The following is a 15,937-nucleotide window of genomic DNA, read 5'->3' as shown; positions in this document are numbered from 1 at the left end:
GCTTCACCTCCTCCGAGCCTCATTTTAACTGCTGCTGTTTCTTCCACGGTGAAAGTGGGAAGAACGGAGGAGAAGGAGGAGAAGGAGGAGAAGGAGGAGAAGGAGGCGTGGAGGGAAGTGGGAGTTGGCGACAGAGCTCGGTGAGGATGACGAGTGCTGCTGCATTTTTGTCACGGTTCACTGTGACGCTGCGCGCTCGGTCCGGAGCAGGTGTAGAAATCCAGAGCCCTGGTTTTAACACGGCAGTGTGAAGAGGAAGCTCTGCAGCCACAGACGCTCATTACACAGCTTTTATACATGAAATATTTAGATTTCTGGTTATTATTATTATTATTATTATTATTTCTCATTATCTTTTGTGTTAATGAGCTTTTATTTCCATGTGTGAACTTCAGTTGTAGAGTTGTTTTAATAACTGTCATTAGCAGCTTATAATTACAGGGAAAGCTACGCCCTCCCCGCAGGAGGTCAACCAGAGGGGGCCAGAACCACACAGAGGGAGGCCCCCGATGACCACAGGCCCCCATGGTGATGGTTTCCAGAACCCGGCCCCACTTTTATTGTTCAACTATTTTATTTTATCAATCGGAGGAAATAAGAAAATTGGCCAAACGTATTAGGTCATTTATCAGCCACCAGCTGCTCTGATGACCATGCAAATACCCAGAAGTCGACCTGTAGTCAGTTGGTTAGCACTTCACTTATGTGGTAAGATCATCTGGTCATAAACTCATTCATTCTGTCTCTGCTAACATCTGGAGTCTAATGACAATGGTCTGCGTCAGTCTGAGCACCTTACGTGACATGATGACGTTGAAACAGGAGTGAAACATATACAAGTGTAACCATGGTAACAGCGTCAGGGTTCTCCGCGTTGCTTCCTCCTGCTGCTCATCAGTTGATTCCTGTGCATTTTGTGACGTCGAACACGAGTCACTGGGTTTGACCGGAGCTGGGTCCCAATCGTCAAGGCTGCAAGTGTGCAAGTGTGCAAGTAAGTGTGCAGCCGACAAGGAGACACAGTTCTCACCGGTTCACCTTCTTCTTCTCCTAATAAATTCTGGCAGTCATGTATTAATGAAATGCTGCCCTCCACAGTTCAAAGTCATGAATGACGCTTCTTCCTGCCCCTTGAAGCATGACTGTTGTTTTTACCCGAAAAAAGAATCTAATATGAAATCAATATTATTTTAGTTAGTATTTTTTCTACTTTTGTGTTTTACTACTTTTTGTTTTGTGATTATTTGTCAGTTTTGATGGACCCTCCAGTTATTATTAGTATTCTAATTTTGTACGTAATACTGGAGGAAATGCATGTGTGATGTCAGACTGAGAGACAAACATGCACAAGACAAATAATTCCTCTTAAATGTCACTAACATGGAACATGATTTACAAATACAACTTATCTCCTTGTGTTAGTATTGTTGATATTTGGGGGATATCCTCACCATGAAGGACACGCCTCCTTCAACAACGGGCAAACGTCGGACGATGAGAAGGAGCCGATGATTTGTGTGACGCGTTTGACAACATCCAGACACCAAATGCACATTTGAAGGATGAAGCCTTAAGATAAGATAAGATAAGATTCAAGGTTAGGGTTAGGGTCTGGAGCCGGTTTTTAACTAAACCCTACTGGATTTAAGCACCGCCTTCATCCCTAGACTCTACCATGACCAGGACTGGGTGACGGACACTTAAACCAGGGTTCAAAGATGGCTGCCACCATCTTTGAGCGTAAACTGCACTAATGTGTTTTATATTAGTTTCACACATTATTCAAAGACTGTTTGTGTTGATCCTGAGGACCGTGAGCTAGCAACGCTTAGCCTGACATACGTTTGCTTTTCAAACTGACCACCCATGTAAATGCCAACCACACACACACACACACACGCACACACACACACACTCACACACACACACACACACACACACACACTAGTCTCTACTTTTTTTTATTTTTGTTCATTTATGTTAAACAAGAACAATATTTCATGAGTGTTGTCACTAATGTGAAGTCAACTCGCCACATCATTAATAACAGGAAACTAAATAAAATGTTAAGGATAATCTTAAGTTTTATTAAGTTTATGAACAAAATATTCTAATAAATAGATGATAATAAATATTTTATTAAAACAGACAAAAATATTTTTTTTATAAATCTAACTTGAATGATGGAAGACTTTCAGCGTGTAACTTTATCACTAACTGTGATCTAACTGTCACGTTTGACAGCAGAACACGATCATGTGATGGTGAGCTCTCTCTGTGTGTGTGTGTCTGTGTGTGTGTGTGTGTGTGGTGCTGGATCAGACTCTCCATATCCTCACAAGATAACTGGTGTTAGGACCACAGTGTCAGGATCTATGCACAGCCGGCCGCTGCATAACAATCCTCTCTGTGAACCGCGGCGTACGTAGATCACTGTTGTCAAAGTGCTTTGAGCCGCTGTCACAACTATTATCCTGCACTGAGTGACACGAGGAGGAGAATCTAAGCTCATGGAAAACATCGACTGTGACTGTTTGTCCAACAAATGACTAAAGTAGAAAAGCATTACTGACAATTATGGCACAACTCTCCTGTTTGTCACTTTCCAATCTTGTTTTTTTCCCTTCTCTGCATCCATCCATCCATCCATCCCTCCCTCCATCCATCCTATCTGTCTAATGTGGAATGAATTGCTCATGTTCAGGAAAGTGCTGCTAACAGAGGCAGGCAGCTCCAAACATGTTCCAATTAAAGAGAGGGAGAGCGGCAGACAGAGTGAAAGATTAAATGGGGGAAGTTGGCCACCTGGATGAATGCAGGGAGTGCACAATTAAAAATCAATTTACCGTCAAAAAGCTTTGCCTTCTAATTAGGAGCGCCTGCAGGCCAGAGGGCTTTTCTGTTGAAGGGGACAGGGTTTTGTTCTTTCCTTTCTTTTTTTCTTTTGCACATTGTTTCATATTTGTGCCAATTTGTGTTTCTGCCTGAATATGTCATTGTTGGTCATTGTCTGCTTACATGGCCACATAATGACAATACAGCGGTCAACAGAGTATTATGAAGCACAATAGGCCTAAATGGATCTGATTCTGAGCAGGTGTGCAGTGTTTGGAACAACGTGTCGTTCACAGAGACAAACACAAGAAACAAAAACAAGCGCACACACACACACACACACACGTATGATCTGAATTCCAGCAATCACATTCTGAAGGTTTTCTCTTTGTCTCTCTTTGTCTTTGTATGTTGATGAAGATGTGACAGCCATAGAAGGTCATGTTGTGACTGATTTCATGACATATTTCAACTACCATCCTCATCATCATCACCATCATCATCATCATCATCATCACCATCATCATCAACATCATCACCACCACCACCATAATCATCATCATCACCACCACCACCATCATCATCATCACCAACATCATCATCACCATCATCACCACCATCATCATCATCATCATCACCATCATCATCATCATCACCACCATCATCATCATCATCATCATCACTATCATCATCATCATCAACATCATCATCATCATCATCACCACCACCACCATCACTATCATCATCATCATCATCACCACCATCATCATCATCATCACCATCACCTGTAATTCAGATAGATTTAAACATGAAATAACCACGGCACAATTATTTTTGTTTCCAAAGAAGGAATGAATGAATGAATGAAAGAATGAATGACTCCATGACCTTCCCCGCAGCAGGTTTAGTTGTGTGATGATGAAGCTGTGAAACAGCACAATCACCAGCCTGTTCTTTATTCCATCTTTTGAACTATATTATGAGCAGTGCAGCTTCTATCCGCCCTCTACATGAGGGGCTTTTAGGCTTGTTTATTTAATTCATGCTTATTTATCAATGTTTGGTTTCTGTTTGTGTTCAATGACACACACACACACACACACAGACACACACACACACACACACAGCAATGAGCACAGCCGTCCATTTTCTTTTTCACCACATTGTGAGAAACAATCCACGAGGAAGGAGCCGATCTTTGTGAGCCGCCAGTGCAGCCGCCCACTTACACTGAATAGATTTACATATATGATGATGTATATGTATATATATATATATATGTATACACATATACATAGAGAGAGAGAGAGAGTTTTGTTGGTTCTGTGGAAGAGACACGCTCACATTTCCCTGATCATCAGCTTGAGACACTTCCAGCAAGGACATGACATGAGGGAAAAGGATTTTAGCCACAGAAGGCTAACCCAATAATATCTGCACTTGCTTAAGTCGACAATATCTTTAGAATTTGTCAACAGCATTATCTCACATTAGTTTGATATACTTTGTGAGTCACTCGCTGCTTAAAAATCTATTCTTTTATATCATGGGACACAGAAGGTACGTTCAAGAATTAAAACCTGAAACCATCAATTTAACTCTTACTTTTACCCTCACACACACACACACACACACACACACACAGGGACAGGTGGAACAGAAGGTGGGACGTTGGATCTCCTGCTCCTCGAGTCTACAGTCTAGTGTTTTAGTGTTGAAACACACACTTCAGATGATGGTTCTCATGTTAAAGGGTGTGAATAGGTGCAGTGTGCAGTGTCATGAACATAGACACAGTGAATCCACGTCACATCATGTGCACACAAACGTCTGTGGGACGGACAGATGGTATGAACCACTTACTGCTTTTTCTTTTATTCACATACACTCACTAGATCACTGTGTGTATGCTACGTTGTTTTTCCTGTATTTATGTGTGAAATAAAATAAAAGAAAACCTAAATATAGCATGAGGACAAGTTCATTTTTATATAAAACTAAATAATCCAGTTGCTGCTGAGCCACATTTCAACTGGTTCTTTTTTATTTTGTGTCAAAGAAAACCATAAATACTGAAAAACAAGTATCTATGATTTCTATATAAACATACGTTGAGGCAACATTTGTATAAAACACTTTTTGACAGATGTCTTAAAAAGGAAGAGCTCCATAATGTAATAGAAATGTCTCATGTTTTTCTCTTACGACACTATTTAGGATACTTTATGGTCTGTAAATACCCTTGAAGAGTGATTCTGATGCTGTGTCTGCACAGACGACAGATGATGAGCACGACCGTGATGCTAACCTGCAGAGAAGCTCACAAATAAGAAACCTGGACCACAAAACATCCACAGCAATTATTATAGAAAATGACATTTAATGAAACAAAACTGTACAACTAGCAGCATGAAGGAGGTTCAAGCCCTTCATTAAAGACGGATCTGTCAGCGTATTGGTCACATTAAAAGATTTAGATGTCGATGATAGGTTTGCATCATTCCAGCAGCTGAGACTCCCAACACTTATGTAACTTTGCTGCTTTGTATCGTCATACTCGGCTCACTTTCCATCAATATCCCATAGTTTTCCACTCAAAGTGGTTTTAGAACTCAGCTCCGACTCTAAGCTCTAAGTATTTGGAAAATCTACTAATCTAATCTAATCTACTCAACCTCTGACTGTGGGTGATTCACACGTCGCATTGTCAGTTTGTTTCATGTTGTTTCATTCCTTACTTCCTGCACAACAATGAAAATTGAACATAGTTGCATTTCACATAAATAAAAGCATTCAAACCTGTTTGTCTTCATTGACTCAAATAATAGTAGAATATTCTAGTTTGAAGACTTGTACAATTATCACTGATAATGGAGAATAACGGTATAATAACTGTGGTTTACAGTAAAGAAAAGAAAATACTCAAAAAAGAATTGTGACATCATCTCAATACAAATGTGCTCAAATGAATTAGTTTTCATACATTTTAAATGCGGGCCACACGGTGGTATAGTGGTTAGCACTCTCGCCTTGCAGCGAGAAGACCCGGGTTCGAGCCCCGGTTGGAACAAGGGCCTTTCTGCATGGAGTTTGCATGTTCTCCCCGTGTGTGCGTGGGTTCTCTCCGGGTTCTCCGGGTTCTCCGGCTTCCTCCCACAGTCCAAAAACATGTGGGGATTAGGTGAATTGGACACTCTAAATTGACCATAGGAGTGAGTGTGAGAGTGAATGGTTGTTTGTCTCTATCTGTGTGTGTGTGTGGCCCTGCGATGGACTGGCGAACTGTCCAGGGTGTACCCCGCCTATCGCCCGATGAAGCTGAGATTGGCACAGCACCCCCCGCGACCCTCTGGTGGAGGATAAAGCGGTTAGATGATGACTGACTGACTGACATTTTAAATGCAGTTTTCCTCACAGTCTGGTCGGCAGTACTGCGTTTCCACTAACATAGTACCTGGTACTTTTTTTAGTACCTGCTCTGGGGAGGTTCCAAGCGAGCCGTGACGTGTTAAGGTTCACTTCACGAGTTCATGGAAACAAAATCGTGTCACATTTCAAATGTTTGAATGCATCTGCACAAAAAGACTTTTTGAATGTTGATAAAAGTTCACAAAGTTGCTTCCTTTGTGTAAACGGTGCCATCAGACTGACTGGAACCATTTAATTATTATTGATATATATGTCATTAAGATTGTTAACGTTAAATAAGAATGCTGTGGTTCTCCCTTTGTTCATTTTCCACAGACAGATTTTGAACACAGGCCCTGATATTGTGATCACACGCTCAGAGAATGTGGAACAATATTAACAATATAGTCTAGTATATATGTCAATATATCACTGTAGGTTAGTGAAAATGTGCTTTTATTCATGATTCCATTGCTACTTTATATTTCTTCCGACTCTACCTCGACTAAGACGACGACAAAAAAAAACCCAAAAAACACTTGTTTATACATCACACTTGTGTACTTATACATAAGTATTTATAGTTTGTCTTACTTGAAGCTTTTATTTGTACCCAAATATTTCAATGCACTTCCTGTGAGTCGCTTTGGATAAAAGCCTCTGCTAAATGACATGTAATGGAATGGAACGTAATACTCTACACAGCACCTCTGATTGGTGGAACTGGGACAACTTCTGGCTATTATGGGATGTTTCAGACCTGCAGAACATTGAATACTTTCTAACATGCTGTAAACACAACATGCAGCAACACTACAGCTTTCAACACATGAAGATAATCTGGATTGACTTGTGATGTAGGATGCACAGGTCACAGGTCATGGGATGTAGGATGCGGGTCTGGGTCATGTGATGTAGGATGCACATGATGTGGATGCAGTCACAGGTCATGATGTCATGTGATGTAGGATGCGCGGGTCACAGGTCATGTGATGTAGGGTGCACAGGTCACAGGTCATGTGATGTAGGATGCGGTCTGGGTCATGTGATGTAGGATGCACAGGTCACAGGTCATGTGATGTAGGATGCACGGGTCACAGGTCATGTGATGTAGGATGCACGGTCAGGTCGTGATGTAGGGATGCACGGGTCTGGGTCATGTGATGTAGGATGCCGGGTCAGGTCGAGGTCTGGGTCATGTGATGTGTCATGTGTCGCACAGGTCACAGGTCATGTGATGTAGGATGCCGGGTCACAGGTCATGTGATGTAGGATGCCGGGTCACAGGTCATGTGATGTAGGATGACTTGGTCACAGGTCATGTGATGTAGGGGTGTCACAGGTCATGTGATGGTGATGCTGGTCACAGGTCATGTGATGTAGGATGCAGGTCACAGGTCATGTGATGTAGGATGCGGGTCACAGGTCATGTGATGTAGGATGCTGGGTCACAGGTCATGTGATGTAGGATGCAGGTCACAGGTCAGCGGGTCACAGGTGATGTAGGATGCACGGTCACAGGTCATGTGATGTGGGATGGTCATGATGCAGGGTGCGTTGGTCATGTAGGATGCAGGTCACAGGTCTGTCACAGGTCGCGTGATGAGGATGCACGGGTCACAGGTCATGTGATGTAGGATGGGGTCACAGGTCATGTGATGTAGGATGCAGGTCACAGGTCTTAGGATCGCGGGTGTGATGTAGGATGCCGCGGGTCACAGGTCATGTGATGTAGGATGCACGGGTCACAGGTCGCGCGACGTAGGATGCACAGCCGTCCTCAGCCTCTGAGACTCATGTAAATCCTGAGCAAGCTCTAATGTTAAGCCTGATCTGATGCACAGAGAATGGGATTAACATTAACAATGGGATTAACACAATGGTTTAATCATTTAAGGATCAGGAGTTTTTTCTCTGACACTCTTCATCCCTTCACTGTGTCCTTCTTGTATCCTACCCTCTCCATCTGCTTCCATCTCGATCTTTTACTTTTCCCGTCTTTTCAGTTGAGCTCAAATTTGTGTTTACCTCAGTAATTGGTGTTAAAAAATCTGAAGAAAATGTCATTCAAATGCATTCATGTGTTCCAGTCTTTGGTGTTTTTATTCTTAAAGACTAATTCTTCTCTCCCAGTCAGCTTGACCTTTCTCTTTCATTTATAATACAGTCATTTGCATCAATCATTTATCCATTAGTTCTTTCTGTTTCTATTCCGTTATTCTCCATTATCAGTGATAATTGTTCAAGTCTTCAAACTAGAATATTCTACTATTATTTGAGTCAATGAAGAAAAACATGTTAAGATCTGTATTATGAACATGTGACTGAGCCAAGCTTTAGTCGTAGCAAATAAATCTTTAAAGACATTTTATACAAAATAACATTAAACATATTTGCATAATATTATGTCAACGATTTCCGCCCCACCAGCAGCTGAAGTATGAAGCCCTGTTCACTTAGTCACAAGGATAACCCTCGCAGAGCCTCGACCTGACGAGCTGCTGGGACCGCACGTGTCCGAGCTTCGTAACATTGTTCTCTTCTTGTTTTGTAGGAATGTGACTTGTACTGAAGTCAGATGCTACAGGACACTGACACGCACGTAAACCAGGGTCTGCACACGTGTGTGTGGACGTATAACACACACACACACACACGCGTGTGGCCTGAAGGGTTAAACACGTTAAACACACCTCCAGAGGTTTAATGATTGATCTGTACTTGTTTAAGAACCACGTCACACTGTTCAACATGACCTCCAACTCCTTCACCTCCAGATGTTAAGATTATTTCCTTTAATTAACTCCGCCCCTAACCCCCCCGTCGCCACGTTCAGACTCCCGACTGCGCCCAATTCTTCCAACTCACGGCATGTGAGGGACGTCATTTTGTAACTAATACAAATATCTGAGAAAAGAAGAGACATTTTTGGAACTAGGTTTAGAAAATGTGTTACTTACAAATGATTAGTAGAAAGTTTAAGTTTGAGATATTTTGGCACCGTAATGAGTGTGTGTGTGTGTGTGTGTGTGTGTGGTTGACAGGTCAGCTTGTCAGTGTTTCACTAGTTTCACTGTAACCTGCAGCTCCATGTTCTCAATCCCCTGTGGAAATAATTAACAACAGTGAGAATTATTCATCCTCACGATCCAGCGTCACCTCTCACCGTCACACACCCTCATAACAAAATTCTGCATGAACGCACCAGTTGTCAGCTGATAAGACTTGGCACAGCGTGGCTCAGCGCACCAACACAAAGAATTCATTTTCCATCTGCCAAATGAATGGGTGGCATTAATAAAGATGATGACTTCAAATGGATTTAATGAGTGACTGTAATAAAGATATTTCTGTTCCAAAACAACAAGACAACGATATTAAATCATTTCTTTTTGCTTTTTCCTCTCTCATTTGTTTTTCTTTCCTCACCTTTCCCTGCTTTATTTCCCTTATTTCCTTTGTTGTTTCCTTTCCTCGTGCCTCTATCTCTTCCATCCGCCATTCTTTTTGTTCATCCTTCCGTCTCTTATCTGTCTATTCTCCTCCATCCCTTCTCTGTGAAGCTGATTCCTCCTTCACCGCTCTGTTTTCACTCACTCCAACCAAAGCTACCCTTAGAGGTGGAGCAGTGCGTAGACAATGAATGAATGAATGAATGAATGAATGGATGGATGAATGCATTTTATCAGCATTTTGCTGTATGGCCAAACAAAGTGCAACACAGTGTGATTAACAATGTTATTACTATCATGATGAAACATGATGTTTTCACACTCCTGGGTGAGGGTGAGTGTGAGTGTGAGGGTGAGACCCTAAATGTGACGAGAGTGTAGTTTGACTGTGTGAGACTGAGACTGTTGTAAACTCAAAGTATTTCTGTCGACACAAACTCTGCGAGAATGAAACCAGAAGCTTCTCCGTCCACTTCTTGAACATGTGTTTAATTCTAAACTGTCACAACTAGAATAACGTGAAACTAACTGTCCACAGAACTCACATGTGTCAGCACTTGAAACAGCTGATTACTTTCATGTCAACCAGTTCATTCACTGTGAACTTCACTATTATCTTCAGCTGCACAAGCCCATCGTGGCCTTCCCTCCGCCTGCTGGTAACCCTCCAGTGCTCATCAACTCATGAGCACAACTGGCCACCATACCATAATAACCTCCCAAGCATACAACGTACATACAATAATACAATATCCTCCTCTAGCAGCCATCTCAATAACACACATGATCATCACTAGTCTGTAATTTGGTACTTTTTCTTCACTCATTCTATAAATATGTTTTGCACAATAAAGAAAATTAAAAAAACCAAACAAACCTAAAGTATATGCAGCTCTGTGTTCTCCACAATAAAACAGAAAACACAATGATTTGACAGAAGAAAATGAAATGTGACAAGAAACAACATCCAATTTGACTTAAACGTGAGAAAAGATTTCCATTGAAATTCAATATTTTCTGTTCTTTAACCTCAAACTGACATCTTTTCAAAATAATAAGGTCACTTTATTTAACATGGTATTATTAACCTATGATAACAAAGTGATTGCTGTTATGACATAGTTATATCGTAGGTTTCAGTTGTATATTATGGGATGTAGCGGTTGCTTACAGCCTTTATATGAGAGACCTGTTTCCTTTCCTTCCACCGTTTGTATCCGGCGCTCTATTATCTATCAGAGTTCAACTGCAGTTTTCCACTCATTGCTATATTAATATTTTCACATCACATGCCCCGCCCCCCCCCGCCTCTTTCCTATTCATTCCTATCTGTCATCATTAACCTCCACTCCAATACTACCTTATTTTTTCCTTCCTTCCTTAGCTTTCTTGTTCTGTCACATCTCCTCCTCATTCCCTCTTCCCTCCTTTTTAATCACCCTCTTCCCTCCTTGTCTCGTCCCAGCTCCTCCTCATCCAGAGGGGCTCATTAAGGCAGCAAACACACACACACACACACACACACACACACACATAGAGAGTTGGTTAATTATTTAGGAAAACAAAGTGCTTCAGTCCCATCTCTAGAGGACTCAGCCATGTTTAATCTCCATAATGTTGCAGACACTATTTATCTATTTATTTGTTCATCTGGATGTGAATACTGATGTTGCTGGGTAGAACAGTCGTGGTTCTCATCACTGCCCAGCATTGTTCAAAGCCACTAACATACAGCACATACGTGATGTTGGCAGCTGATCGACAAAAACAAACCATACACGTGCCGACCACGTCACGAGCTTCTGTCCGTGTGTGAAACATTCACATCATAAGTCTATGACATCATCAGTATACAGTATTCCCTGACAAAGAAACAAACAGAGACACAGAACATCCATAAAGAACTCTGGTCCTCAAGCAAAATGGGACTCGGGACTTGGTGGAGAAACCCTGGTTGGTAAGAGGTCAGATGTGTCTTGTATTTGGTCACCAGGTTTTCACACATCTCAGGAGAGATTTTTACGCCTCCTCTTTACAGATACTCTCAAAATCATGTAGGTTTCCAGGGTGTTGCTTGGCAACTCGAGGTTGATGCTCCCGCTCCTGAATTTCTGTGGGACTGAGGTCCAGAGACTGGTCCAGAGACTGGTCCAGAGACTGGTCCAGAGACTGGTCCAGAGACTGGTTCAGAGACTGGTCCAGAGACTCCATGACCTTCATTTACTTCTTCTTGAGCCTCTTTTTTGTTGCCTTAGCCAATTGTTTTGGAAGACCCAGACTTCAGTGTTCTGACTGAGGTTCTGACTGTTCTCATCCAATATTATACAGTGCATGGCCGTGTTCTTCTGTCCTCCATGTTTGACAGTGGGGACGATCATATTCAGCATTTCTCTGCCTCCAAACATGTATATGTAAATATACATATACAGTGTATATATACATATACACTGTAAGTCTGGAACAGTCCGTGTAGATCTTTAGGTTGTTTATTTTTGTGCAGCATCAGTGAGATGGTGAATTTCAGCCCTGAACGCTGTTTTTAGTCAGTCCTAAAGCAGCACTGTCTTCCAACCTGAAGGTCAGGGGTTTGACCCTTGGATCCACTGCTGCACATGTGCAGCTATGAAGAACAATCTGAAGACCATGCTGTTGGTGCCATTTAGAATGCTTAAACCACAGTTGCTGACCAGTGACTGAGCGGATGTGACGTCAGTAGAATATGGTCCAGTCCCAGCGTCCACACACACACAGTGACAGTGTGTGTGTGTGTGTGTGTGTGAGTGTGAGTGTGAGTGTGTGTGTGTGTGTGTGTGTGTGTGTGTGTGCGCGCGCTCTCAGCCATGTTAAGAACTACAATCGGCCACAGTTCAAAGTGTGTTGATAACAAACAGAAAACAAGCGAGTGAAACAGCATTGAGCGGCCAAGCAACCCTCATGTTGACATTTCAAAGACTTTGTTCTGTAAACTAAATAACACTTTGTCCAGTGTGTATACAGTATATACAGTACATACAGTATATATACAGTACACATATATATACATATAGTGTGTAATCATTCTGTCTGGTCAAGTACAGCAAAAAGAATGAAAAGTCAAATCAAAACAGATGGGACTCTTTGTTTATTCAAAGCAATGTTTCATCGTTGGAGGTAATTTGAACCTTATTCCCTCGTCTCCTCTGTCAGTGTGACCTCCCTGTTTTTGCCCCCACCTTCTGTCTTCTCCCTTATACTCTCTTTTTCTTCCCAGTGTCCCATCAGGCCATGCCAACCTAATTAGGAGTGTTGTGCCTCAAACACCACTCGTGTTTATTGCAATTAGCACGGCCATTAACAAACACTTCACAGCAGCGGGGGGCGCCGTGCTCTGCATTATTTATCAAGTGAGGGAGGGAGAAGGGTGTACTTCCTGTCTTTTCTCGAGAGGGATGCTCTCACCTCACCTCTCCTCTGACTGCTTTAACGTTATTCCTGTATAACTTTACATATTATGTGAAGTTATGTATTCTGTCCTTCACTGAAGCTGTAGAACACACTGGTTCTTACCGTGACTCCAGTCGAACAGAAGTGGACACGTCTGACCCGAGGATTAGACTGCATGCGTTTGCTGTGTGCACTTGATCCTTCCACACCCACCAGCTCCGTTTACAGCTTCACCAGCAACTGGACAGCACATCCCTGAAAAAGCACAACAAACGTTCCTCTCACTTGTTTCTGATGTTTTTACAGAAATGTTGTAATATTGCAACATTGGGCCTCGACGGGACCAGAATATTTCACTGTCAGAACAAATATACAGAACTACTTACAAAACACTCCAACAGTAAATATCATGAATAATAAGAATCACACGGTCACATTTTTATGAATCATTAGGTTAATTATATAAAACTGAATGAAAAGTTTGGGGCAGACCCGTTCATGCTGGAGGAACCCAAGTGGGAGAAAATGACGATGTTCAAAACCCTGTGTCACTTTCTGCACAGTGTATTACAGTGGCCTTTATTACAGTGTCTGCAGCATCTGTTCTGTGTCTTCTCTGGGAAATGTGCCATCATGTCTTCAGAGCAGTCACATCTGGGATGTCAACGATGATGCCACTGTCTGACTGACAGGAACATGTTGGCTGTAAAACAAAATGAACTCAGACAAGTCAATATATTCTATTTGTAATTGCAAATAAATCTGAGGTAACTATAGTGCTGTTCTGTTTGGGTTGGTGGTGCTGACCCTCATGGAATAATGATGATCAAATGTATGGTATAGTATATAATAGTATGTATATGTGTATATATATATATATATGGGATATGAAAGTGCATTTGGTCCACTTCTTGATTGTTGGCCTGGACACACAACAGATAAAGTGGTGTCTACTCCTCTGCTGGAATGTTAAAGTGCAGCAGGATGAAATGGAGGCCGGGTTATCAGTCGGCTCTGATGGACTCTGGGTTCCACTTCACTGTCCTCTATGAGCTCAGAGGGCAATGGAGCATCCAGGAGCACGGAGTGATCCTCAGAAACTCCACAGACAGAGTGAGAGATGGCGGGTCACGGGCAGCGACGAGCCTCAGCTCATCATCTGCTGGAATGACTCCCAGAAATCCTTTTGCTCTCATCTGTAAGCATATAAAAAGTTCTGATAACAATAGTCAGGTGTAATAACTTGAATTATTTCCATGGAATGGAAGATTCCAGTAAAGACAGGACTTTAATCACGTGCCATGATGGAACTCTAGACCACGAGACTTCACTGAATCCTAATATTTGGCTATTGATCACAAGACTTGTTTTTAAAAGCAGGGCTAATTATTTTGTTTAACCTTTACGTGATACATTCACATGTGAACACAAATATGAATATGAATATATATATAAATATGAAACAACGTCTGGACCCAGAGCTCCAGGAATGATCCGTGGTTAATGAACTGGTCTGAACACAGAAATAACAGAATAATGTACATTTAGTCCACACTTGGTCCTAAGTTTGTCTTACTGAGGACAAATGCACCAACATTTACATCAGACGACTGAGAGTGACGTCCACACCATTTCAGTAAGGAAACGTGTTCTAGGAGCAACGGTCGAATGGAACTTGAAGACAAATACAAACTGCTGCTAGATGTTGCTTCTCAGTTCTCAGTTCTCTTGCTTGTCAGTATTGTGTTAAGCTTCTAATGATCGGTTCCCTTTTGTAGGAGATTGTGTAGCTGGTTAAAACTGTGTCGCATGAAGTTCACCCAGTTTAGAAACGTCCTCACTGTGATAGTAAAAAAAAAACAATGTCTTTACTCAGGTTTCTCTATTTCTGTGACAGCTGCTGAGACACACACACACACACACACACACACGTGTATCTCACCTTAAAATAAGGATTAAAAAAGAAACACATTTGACATAATATTCATGATTACTATCATCATCATGGGCCACACGGTAGTGTAGTGGTTAGCACTCTCGCCTTGCAGCGAGAAGACCTTTCTGGGCCTTTCTGCATGGAGTTTGCATGTTCTCCCCGTGTGTGCGTGGGTTCTCTCCGGGTTCCCGCGACCCTCTGGTGGAGGATAAAGCGGTTAGATGATGACTGACTGATTATCATCATCATTATTCACAGGATTCAAGTCAGTCGCCTTGAACTTTGAATAATTTATTGTAGAAAAACAGGAATTCAAATGCTGAGAAATTGCTTCCATAATTCAATTGAATCCGAACGTTAATGAAATAACAGAATAAGAGTTATTCTGCTGCCCCTCAGCAGCTTGTGTTCTGACTCTTGACAGACTGTGGATCATGTGCCACTGACACATTTACTGATCGTGGAAACTGGTGCAGGTTTCAGTCACGAGTGGTCGCTCACGGCAACGACACTATTATTCTATATCATTATTCTACATTAATATCAAACCTTTCTTTGACCACTGTGCAGTCTGACAGCAGCTTACAACTGTGACTTTGTGTTTAGCCACAGAATTAAACATGTTTCCACGCTTCTACATCACAGGTTCGTGCTTTAACCTTGTTCTTGTTCCTTGAAATGTGTCTTTTCTTTTTCGGCCGCCTTCGTTGCTGCTACATTCGCGGTTGTTTATGAGACAGCAGGTGTGAGCAGGAGGAATCTGACCCTCTGTCAGCAACTTCCTGCAGTTTTTGACAGATCAATGAGTATTTTGTCTGATTGTAGGTCACTCAAGTTTGTTCCCATTAACTTTTGATAAGAATTGATCCACTGATGACGACCG

General features: G+C 41.9%; 1 long non-coding RNA gene across 2 annotated transcripts in view; it reads right to left on the bottom strand.

Annotated features, from left to right (window-relative positions):
• Nucleotides 1-15,179, bottom strand: part of LOC122773242 — a 16,988-nt gene extending 1,809 nt beyond the window's left edge. The window contains exons 1-2 of one of the 2 annotated variants that reach the window (XR_006360874.1): nucleotides 13,611-15,179; nucleotides 13,242-13,373 (exon numbers count right to left, since the gene is read on the bottom strand). This is a non-coding gene — a long non-coding RNA (uncharacterized LOC122773242). Of the gene's footprint in view, nucleotides 1-13,241 lie in introns of both variants that reach the window. The other variant, XR_006360872.1, reaches the window with a different exon arrangement.
• Nucleotides 15,180-15,937: the final 758 nt, after the last annotated feature.

Source organism: Solea senegalensis, linkage group LG1 (assembly GCF_019176455.1).
Source record: "Solea senegalensis isolate Sse05_10M linkage group LG1, IFAPA_SoseM_1, whole genome shotgun sequence".
Taxonomy (NCBI): Eukaryota; Metazoa; Chordata; class Actinopteri; order Pleuronectiformes; family Soleidae; genus Solea; species Solea senegalensis.
The sequence above is the reverse complement of the archived record's forward strand: the minus strand, read 5'-3'. Positions and strand labels throughout refer to the sequence as shown.